General features: G+C 29.5%; 1 non-coding gene across 1 annotated transcript; it reads right to left on the bottom strand.

The window, feature by feature from the left end:
• Positions 1-753: 753 nt before the first annotated feature.
• On the bottom strand, positions 754-824 carry Trnag-gcc (transfer RNA glycine (anticodon GCC)). Its single transcript has one exon. It is a non-coding gene; the product is annotated as a tRNA-Gly (tRNA).
• Positions 825-10,358: the final 9,534 nt, after the last annotated feature.

Raw genomic sequence — 10,358 nt, 5'->3', positions numbered from 1 at the left:
AAGGGTTGAAATATTGAACTTGAATTATATTCCGCATCGGTCAGATCTACCTCTCCTTTGTAATCACTGTAACAGAAATGAGCGTGACGATATTTACCATTTCGTAGCTATTTGTCCGATTCTACAATAAATTCGAAGGCTCTATTTTCAATATAGTGTCCTCTCTAGAAAACAAATGTTTGGTGCAATGAACGGATCCGTTGGGTGGACCAATCTCTCCATGTTCTGTAACCATGCTTTAAATTATCGTAGAACCTTTTCAACCTTTTAAAAATATTAATTTACAATTTTTTAAAAACAATTTATACTATGAATTTATAAAAACGTAAACTTTCTGTTTAAACGAATGTAAAACAACAAATTACATATTTTTTGTATAGCAAGAAATCTAATGAAAACTTACCATTATTTATTTTATTATTTTATTAAAGCAAAAGTTATTTTCTGGCAGAGGGCAATCTTGCCATGTTTATACATTTTTCTGATTTTCAAATTGTAAAAAAAAAGTTTTTTAATGAAATAAAGGAATAATAATAATGTACAGTTTAAGTTATTAAACCCTCCTTTACAAGAAGCTCTGAATGTTTATAACGATAGTGATAAAGATGTGGCATAAATTAATTCAAAATAACTCAATGAATCTGTAAGTGATTTTAAAGAACATATTAAACCTGCACAGCTATTATTTTGTTGGTATTCATAAATTGTGTTATATTGTATCCGTTTGAGCCAAAACTATGTCAAAATAATGTATGCATCGGCCGGGAATCGAACCCGGGCCGCCCGCGTGGCAGGCGAGCATTCTACCACTGAACCACCGATGCTTGTTTAATAAAATTCACATTAAAATAAGTGAGATTTATTTATTTATTTATATTTGAAACCTAGACAGAAATCCAATATAGTATGGAAATGTATTTTTAGTTATAGTATTGATTAGTTGAGTCAATCAATTACTTTAAAATTGATTATTGATAATTTTCTAACTTAAATCCGTTTTGAATAGATAATAGAATAAATAATAAGTTTTTAAAAATATTAAATTCAAATAATGAAACTAAGGCCCGTTTGCTGATACGACTCATAACTATTTAAGTTCCACATAAGTAACTAAGTTCTGCTTAATGGTTTGCACTTCAGAACTCAAAGTTTGACATAAAAGAACCTAAGTAAAACTTTTTTTATGGGGAAGAAATGGTAGGGCATAACACCTTAAGTTTCAATTAGAAGATTATGTTTTGTGATGACATTTCAGTAAATTGTTGTGCCAAAAAACAAGTTCCTTGTTCAAATTAAAATAAAATAATAAATATGAATTTTGAATTGGCCGATTTGCTAAAAGATGATGTGGAATTTCTTGAATTGATTGAATTCGGTGTCCCCCATCAGGTTTACGATATGAATGAGTACATTTTTAGTTTCAATGAATTGGCCTTCTACAAAAGATTTCGTTTGACTAAAAAGATGACAATCCATGTATTAGCAAAACTCGGAAGGATCTAGAACGGCCTTATAACAGGTTTGATACATGACTTTTATAACAAATCGTAAAACAAAATTTTCCGTTTTCTAGAAATAATTCAATTGCACCCTTTAACTAGCTATTGGTAGCCCTACAATTATTTGCTACAGTCAATCATCCTTTAAAGCACTATTCACATGAGCACGACCAACGACCAACGAATATTCGTCGACATTTTTTCACATGAGAGTTTTTAGTTCGTCGCGAATGTACGCGCAATTATTTTATTCGTTGCGAGTGTGGATAATGTGGAACGCAAATCAAGTTTGACAGTTCGTATCAACTACAATTTTTTTCGCGACGAGTAAATTTGTTTTCTTAAATTTATTAATAAATGATATTGAAAAGTAAAAGTATGCATCATAAATCAAATAGAAACTATATTGCTATCGTTTTGTTAAAAATTGGAAATATGTCTTCAAACTCATATTTAGTAATTTATTCGTCGTTCGTTGGTCGCTTAAGTATTGTTGATTTTAGAAAGATGCATGTTTCAACTGTTTCAAGAATAGCAAGAGTTGCCACGGGAAGTGCAAAGCTGTATAGCAAATATATTAAAATTCCATTTACATCATTATCGACCACCTTTCTAATTTCTTTTTTATATCCTTGGTAAAATTTGTCAACGGTCCTGTAGCATGCCGAATCCAAATAGGAATTAAAATTCGATGTTATTCTCTCAGAAGCTTTTTTATTTTAAATTATTGTTTTTTTCTTAATAAGCAGATTCTAAATTTTTTATTAATTTATTAATTAATTTTGAACAATCGCAAAATGTTTACCAATATTTTCATTCATATACCGTTTATAAAATATCACACATAAAAAAACAATATACATTTTTTTGACATTTTACATCTAAACGAAGTTAGCTAGGTTTTATTTTATGTGTAACTTAGTAAACTGAAACATAAACATTTCTGACAACCAAAAATAAATTATGTTATACTTAGAATTTAAGATGTATAAAGTTATGACAAAGATAAGTGTCATCTAAATTCTGTAAATGTTAAAATATATATAAAATTTAAGAAAACACTTAACAAGTTAAAGACATTAATGTTAAAAATTCACATATTTGAAATTTGATACAAAATTTAAAACCTTCAAATTTACAATAAGAGCTGATAGTAGAAAGCTGACTTGCAAATCTTTCAAGTTTCTTCCTTTGAAAGAGCGTTGAAGTGTTCGAAAAATCGACTTGACTAAAACGCACAAAACTATGAAAATAAAATTATTTGTATTGTTTGCATTTACAATTGTTGTTAAATAAAATGCAAGAATTTGCTCATGTATCCGGAGAGTTTTTTTTACAAATATTTCCTGTTTTTTAAGATTTAAAAATGCCATTTGATTTAAAAAAAAGAGGCCGGGATGCGACCCACACTGATAACTTCCCATCCCGTCTGTCGATTTGTTTTGCTTAAAAGTTTGTCTATATGTATTTTTTCCAAATTTGCCCACTATTTTTTGTAGATTTTATTTTTTATGAAAAAAACGGACTGTTGGATTTTTATATAAAAATTACTGAATATTGAAAACAATATTTTCTCTGAAATAAAATAAGTTTGAAGCCAATATTTTTAATTTTTGAAAAGCTATTTGAGCCGAAAGTAAATTTTTACCAAGTTTTAGTAGGTATTGTTTTTTTTAGAGTTTTATTTTTTTGTAAAAAAAAACAGTCAATTCGAATTTTTTAAAAATTTTACCAAACGTTGAAAACAATATTTTTTATAAGATAAAATTAGTTTGAAGCCAATATTTAAAATTTTTGAAGAGATATTTGAATCGAAAATCAATTTTTACCAACTTTTATACTTTTTTTTTAGGTTTTTATTTTTTGTAAAAAAACTGTCAATTCGATTTTTCTCAAAATTTGTCCTAAAGTTGAAAACAATATTTCTTATAAGAAAAAATTAGTTAGAAGCTATTATCTCAAAGTTTTGAAAAGATATTTGAGTCGAAAATCAATTTTTACCAACTTTTAAAATTTTTTTTTGAGGTTTTTATTTTTTGTTAAAAAACTGTCAATTCGATTTTTCTCAAAATTTGTCCTAATGTCGGGAACAATATTTCTTATAAGAAAAAATAAGTTAGAACCTATTATCTCAAAGTTTTTAAAAGATATTTGAGTCGAAAATCATTTTTTACGAACTTTTGTTAATTTTTTTTTCGGTTTTTAATTTTTTGTATCAAAACTGTCAAAGCGATTTTTTTTAAACTTAAACGGAATGTTGACAACAAGATGTTTCGAAAGATAAAAGTAAATTAAAGCCAATATCTCAAAGTTTTGAAAAGATATTTGAGTTGAAAAACAATTTTTAAAAACTTTTATACATTTTTTTTTAGGTTTTTATTTTTTGAAAAAAAACTGTCAATTAGATTTTTCTCAAAATTTTATCAGATGTCAAAAACATTATTTTTCGTTGCAAAAAATTGTTTTAGAGATGAAATAATATTTCAGTCGTAAAATTTTGGAGGTGACAAATTTTTTTTTTCAGTATTATTGATTTATAAAAAAAACCGTTATATTGATTTTTTTCAAAAAATATACTTGTTTGGTATCATATTACAATATATTATATAAAATTTAATTCAAGTCTCTAGCGTTTTTGGTTCGTAAGATATTTAAGGTTAACCAAAATTTTCACCTTTTTTTCAAACTGCTATGGTAAAAAAACCACCCACGCAATTTTCTTGAGAGCCCTTTCTGCATCTTTCTGCCTTATTATCTGTATAATAAAATTTATTTGAAGTTGATATCTCTTCTGGTTCTTGAGCACGACGAATCGTGTTTGTGATTCAGCCATTAATTTTGTATAGTAAAATTTTTCAATTTGAGCTAAAAAATATTGCGTACAAGAAAAAATGCGGACCTTTGAAATCGGTTTATTATTTGTTGATAATACTTTAAAATAAAATAATGGATCTATGTAGGGGACCTCTGTTATTTTTATGCTTAAAAAAATGAAAAAAACGCCTGACGCGAATCTGTTTAAAAACTTAATTTCCACTCAATGGTTTTTTCGACATTTTTACCATCGTTGTATCATGTTTGATTAAAATCTCAAGTTCAAAATGTTTTACGAATGCAATACGTGCCATGTAGTTTCTAGATGTCGTAATTAAAAAAATATCCCGATCACAATACCTTAAGCTTTTTGTTGTTTTTAGATTGACTACTTTTCCTTTGGATGTGAAACTTTAACGGGAGCTTGTTAAAAATTAATTTATATCAGATCTTGAATGAATTGTTCAATGGGGAAATATAAACCGTGTTAAGATGGTAATGCTTTAGAAACTTAAGGTTTTCTAAGATCCTCACAACGTAAAACACCTCAAATACTGCTTTACATACAGCTACGAGCAACTAATTAGAAACGATAGTAATCCTCTACAATTTTTGTATTTTTCGTAATTTTTTATTTACTTTAACAATTTGTATATATTTATTTTCTTATGTTGACTATTAATCTTTACAAATATTTTAGGTCGAAATCAAAAAACAAAAAAAAAAAACGAAGTTATAATTTTATTTTTAAATTAAAGACACAATTTCAGGAGAGCAACAAATTAGAAACGATAATGAAAGTAAACAAATAATAATAATAAAAAAAAAACTTAAAATTCTTAAAAAAATGGAGTTTGGTTAGTACTTTGTTGGAAAACCTCAAAACTGCCTTGCAGCGATTTGGCATGGACGATATTAACGCCCTACACCTTTCAACTGGTATAGAGAACCATGATTTTTTTACTTCTTCAAATACCGCATCCATATTTGAAATTTTAAGTGCACTTATTGAGTTCTTGACATCCCCCCATAGGTGTTCTATGGGATTAAGCTCAGCACTGGAGGATGCCCAGTCTAGAACATTGATGGAATTATCTTCAAAGAACTTCTTGGTATACTTGGCAGTGTGTATTGGATCATTATCCTGCTGAAACTTCCAAATCACAGGTAAATTTTCCTCTGCCCATGGTAACATCACATCCCGCAATATGTCCACGTATTTTTCTTTTGTGAGGATGCCATCAATTCGATGGATTATCCCAACGCCATTCCATGAGAAGCATCCCCATACGTTGATAGATCCTCCACCATGTGTCACAACCGCGGATGTGTACTTTGGATCGAATTCTCTTCGTTTTGGCCGCCGTACAAATCTTCTGCCATCGGGACCGATTCTATTTATTTTGGTTTCGTCGGACCAGAGGATGAATTTCCATTGTTCTTTTGGATGCGATAAGTGATGTCGAGCAAACTCAAGCCGCTTTTGCCTTTGCCTTTTGGTAACCATTGGTTTCTTGCGTGCAACTCGACCATGAGTCCAGACTGAAACTGGTAAATCTATTTCATCACAAACTTCGCGCTGAATAACTCTTGCACTTTTTTTGGGGTCAGCTTTTGAAAGTCTGATGATTTTTCTATCATCACGAACTGAAGTTTTTCGTGGTCTTGTCTTTCGTGGCACATTTTCGCAGGTGTTATGCATTTCAAAATGTTTCAAGGCATTAAAAACTTTCTTTTTGAAACAGTTCAATCTATCAGAAATTTGTTTGTATGACAAATTTAACTTTCTTAGCTCCAAAATAGCTTCTCGAGTGGCTGGAGTACATGTCGCTGTTTTTCCCATTTCTAACGGTGAATTTAAAGTTCTATTTTCGATTACATATTATTTATTAATTGATACCTACCAAAATTTGATGTTTATATATTAAAATAAAAACCAATTTCTGTGAATAAAGCTTTGCTGCAAGATGTTTCTAATTAGGTACTCTCTGCAATTTAGGAACAAAATTACAATTTTGTTGTTTTCTTTCGTATGAGCACCAATATCACACAACCTACCACTCTAGAAGTCAACAGCTAAGTATACAAGAAACTAACATTGAAATAATTTAAAGAAAAAACAAAACAGTTAGATTTTACAGGTGCATTTTCATTCATTGGGATTTCGTTTCTAATTAGTTGCTCGTAGCTGTACATAATTAGCACTCGAAAAAAATATTCAATTTTCTGAGCTTGGATTTTGTATATAATTATGGTACAAAAGTCTGAGATAAGGCTTTCTTCAGTGATTTTTTGATCTTCATGCGTCCAATAATAGAGTAAAGACCACACATTTAAACATCAGGTGATCAAAAGAAAAGTTTAAGTCTCTTAGACAGAAATAAAAATACATCTATGAAATTGATTATTAATGGAACTGGTTTTACCAAAACTCTTACATCGCTTAGATACCTCCGCGTTATTGGTATTTTATCGATACATTTATAAGCATTCTTCATCACCAGTTGCGTATATCAATTAAAAAATTCGACAGTAATAGTAGCAAAATTTACCCTTAAACTCAATTACGAACGTGGGTACTGTCAAGGATAAAGAGATTCTGTTATCAGGCGAGCATCAAGAATGTAAAACTCCATGCTGAAATCTGTTTTTACTCACAATTTTTGTATTTAAAATTTTAGGACCCAACTACATTGAGGTAATAATCCCCTTAGTGGCTGGAAATTATAAAAGTAAGTTCGTTCAAAAATGGATTTATTAAACTTCATATTTTATTTTTATTAGCTGCCTATTTCTTTTTAATTTTTAATTTTTTTCTAGAATTCATTCTAGAGTAGAAGATTTAAACTACCTTTACAATATATGAAAGGTGTCGCAACATTTTTAACATTTTGGTCAAAAAAAGGAAGTTAACTGACTGTTTAGAATATTTATTTCTAATCCCAGAATTTTCCAATTAAACTTTACACAGCCGTCGACAAAGTTCAAATCAATATTTTGACCACAGTTCAGCTACAATCTAAGGACCCCTTTTCAATAGTTTTCTAAAATAATTAAACCTTTCCGAAAAACTAATAAAACTTTATAAATATATTTTCGTCTTCAATCCATTTTTATTTAAAGAAATTATGCAGCATTATCTCAAAATCTACATTTTTTAAACACTTTGCATTGAAACCAATCTTTTGCCTTATAAAATATATAAACAAAAAACATTAAAGTAAATCTATTTCGTGTCTTAGTCAAGTAAACTGCACTTCAAACAAGATCATGATCTTGTCGAATGCAGTTTCATCACCTGACATTGATTTGCGATTCCCAGACACATATGTATGTTGTGCGACTTCAATTTCGAAAAGAATGCGTCAAAGCTATGACTTGTATATTTGACCATTATATATCATTGAAGTTTCTATACATATCATATGCATATATTTATAAAGTCTTATAAGTGATCCTTAATGGTAAATTGGACATAAGTTTCTTTCACTTTTATTGTCAACGTGATGCATACTCGACTCGTAGATACCTAAAAAAGTTGCTATTGCTTGACAAAAATGAATTAAATAAGAAGAACGACAGCATTCAAGATCGACGCAAAGATTTGTCAAATTGATAAGTTGATATACAGCTGCTGCTTCTAAAGTTTTGCATCAGCTTCATTCAGTTCTTTTATAAGCTTATGTTGTATAGTAATTGAACATTATGGACTTTCAATGAATTGCAAACACAAAAAACAATCGCATGTCTAGTCTCTGAAGGTTTATTGAAAAGTCTTCTTATTTTTGGACTAGTTTGAATATAAAAAAAAAACAAGTTTCCACAGCCCCGATGGCGGTGTGTGAATAATCTTTTTTTCAAATAAAGTTGCATAAGGTTACTTCTAAAAAAGAATGATTAATAAAAAAAGTTTTTTTTTAATGAAAAGAATGAATGCAAGTCCAAAAGAATTTTTTAAGTCCAAATCGAACATGTAGATTCAGATTATACAAAACAAATCTCATTGTGTATCTATATTTCCCTATATACTCCGGTATCAGGTCAATATCGTTCAGGGTTTTTCAAATAGAGGTTAAAGCAAAAACATTTTTTTTAAGGAGTCCTACAAAATACGGATTAGGATATCAACCGCGTCTCCATTTTTTGTGTTAACTGAACTTAAACAGCCTCAAGACCTAAGTCAAGAACATCAATATTTTCAATTGATCTTGTTCGATTTTTAACATCACTTACTTGACATGGCAGATTAAATAAATTCATCAGTTTCACTTTTGACGGCCGAGGAGGTGCCTTACGATAACACAGTTTAATTAAGTTTTACGAACAGTGGTTAAAAAATGTTCACTTAATTTAAACACAATTTCAATGCATTTTAAAGCATGTATCATTTGGTCAGTTTATATTTCTAAGATTTGTGTGTTTTTCTCAGACGGAGAATGATATGTAAAAACAGTTCACTTTAAATTCTCACCTACCAATTAAATTAGCTTTGAATTTCTTTCAAATCTTTTTGATTTGTTTGATAGAGAGTTCTTGAGAAATTCAATCATAAAAATTCTGTTTTCAGATTTTTAACATAAAATTGAGAAATTCGTGTATGAAATTTTGTTCATATTTCTTAGAAAGCAAAAATATCTGAATTTTAAGTGGTTTAGTTTTTACTTGTCAAATGTCAAAAAATGACAGCTGTTCGAAAACCAGACTAATCAAAATGAAACCTCTTAGTAAAAAAATGTTTTGTTTCTATTTAAGCTTTACGTTTTTTTTTTCAAAGCAAATTTCATACTCGAATTGGTCTCCAGATAAACAAGAGGAAAATTTTCGAAAAAAACCTGAAGAAATATTGAGAAAAATTGATTGTCTTATGCATTTTGTATAATTCGGTTTTAAGACGCCATTTTTATGATACATGACGTTTATGGTTACGTTACGTTACTGTTGTGAAACATTTCTTTGAACATTTTTTCCCACAATTATTTTTGCATCAAATTATTTTTGTTGCAATTTCATCTTGTCACTTGCATGATATTTCTTTTAGCTAAGGCAAAAAGGTCTTGAGTCAAAAAATTGCATTTTAGGTTTTTGATTTGATGTACGGTCCTTTTGTTGTTTTTTTGTTTAATATTAACAACTTGAGTCTTAAAAAACTACTTAATCTCGTATTACCTTAGCTTTAAGACAATAAGACCGACACATATGTACATAGATGTTAGTTTTCTTAATAGGGTCTCAAGTTCATTAAGTCTGTGTGACCAGTTTCTGCCTTAATCGCTTTTTTGCCTCAAGTCAAATTTTTTCACTACGTTTTTTTCATCACTTTCATGAAAGTTTTTGAGTATTAGAAAACATTTTTTGAGCTAAAGCCGAATTTCAAAATTCGTCTTTATTGCATTTAACAAAAGTGTAATAACGTCACTTTTCGTCATAAGGCCATATTACTGTTTTGTTAAATGGAATAGTGCCTTCTGTATATTGTGGATTGGACAAACTTTAAGCTGAGCAAGGTAGTTGCGTGAGCGGGTGTGTCCCAGAAAGGTTGAGTTAAAAAATCCCTGCGACTCGCGAGTCAGCCACCCACCGTACTTATTATTTAGAAAGTTTTTAATTTTAGTTTAATTGCAAAAGTAAACAACTATTTTGAAGAAAAACAAATGTTGCCAAAATAATTACCTAATCCCCCAAAAAACGACCCTAACTTACCACAAGCAATTCAACAAAACCGCAAACGTAACAAAGAAATTAAAAGTTTATAAAGGTTGTCCCAAAATTAACGCAAGATTTGAATTAAATAGAAAACGCCGTTTTTAGTCTTTTAATAGTTATATTTTTATTGACTCGTAAAGTACATAGGATAGGGTTATGTATGGAATAACACATCGGACAAATGGCCTCCACGGCTTTGCATGCACATGAGCGCTCTTTTGTCGAAATTTTCCATGGCCATTCTGCATAAATGTGGCTGAATTTCGTTGATGCAGCGTTGAATCTCCTCCTTTAATACACGGGTGGTTGTGGGCTTGTTGACATAGACTTGTGATTTCAAAT

Source organism: Eupeodes corollae, chromosome 3 (assembly GCF_945859685.1).
Source record: "Eupeodes corollae chromosome 3, idEupCoro1.1, whole genome shotgun sequence".
Classification (NCBI taxonomy): Eukaryota; Metazoa; Arthropoda; class Insecta; order Diptera; family Syrphidae; genus Eupeodes; species Eupeodes corollae.
The sequence above is the reverse complement of the archived record's forward strand: the minus strand, read 5'-3'. Positions and strand labels throughout refer to the sequence as shown.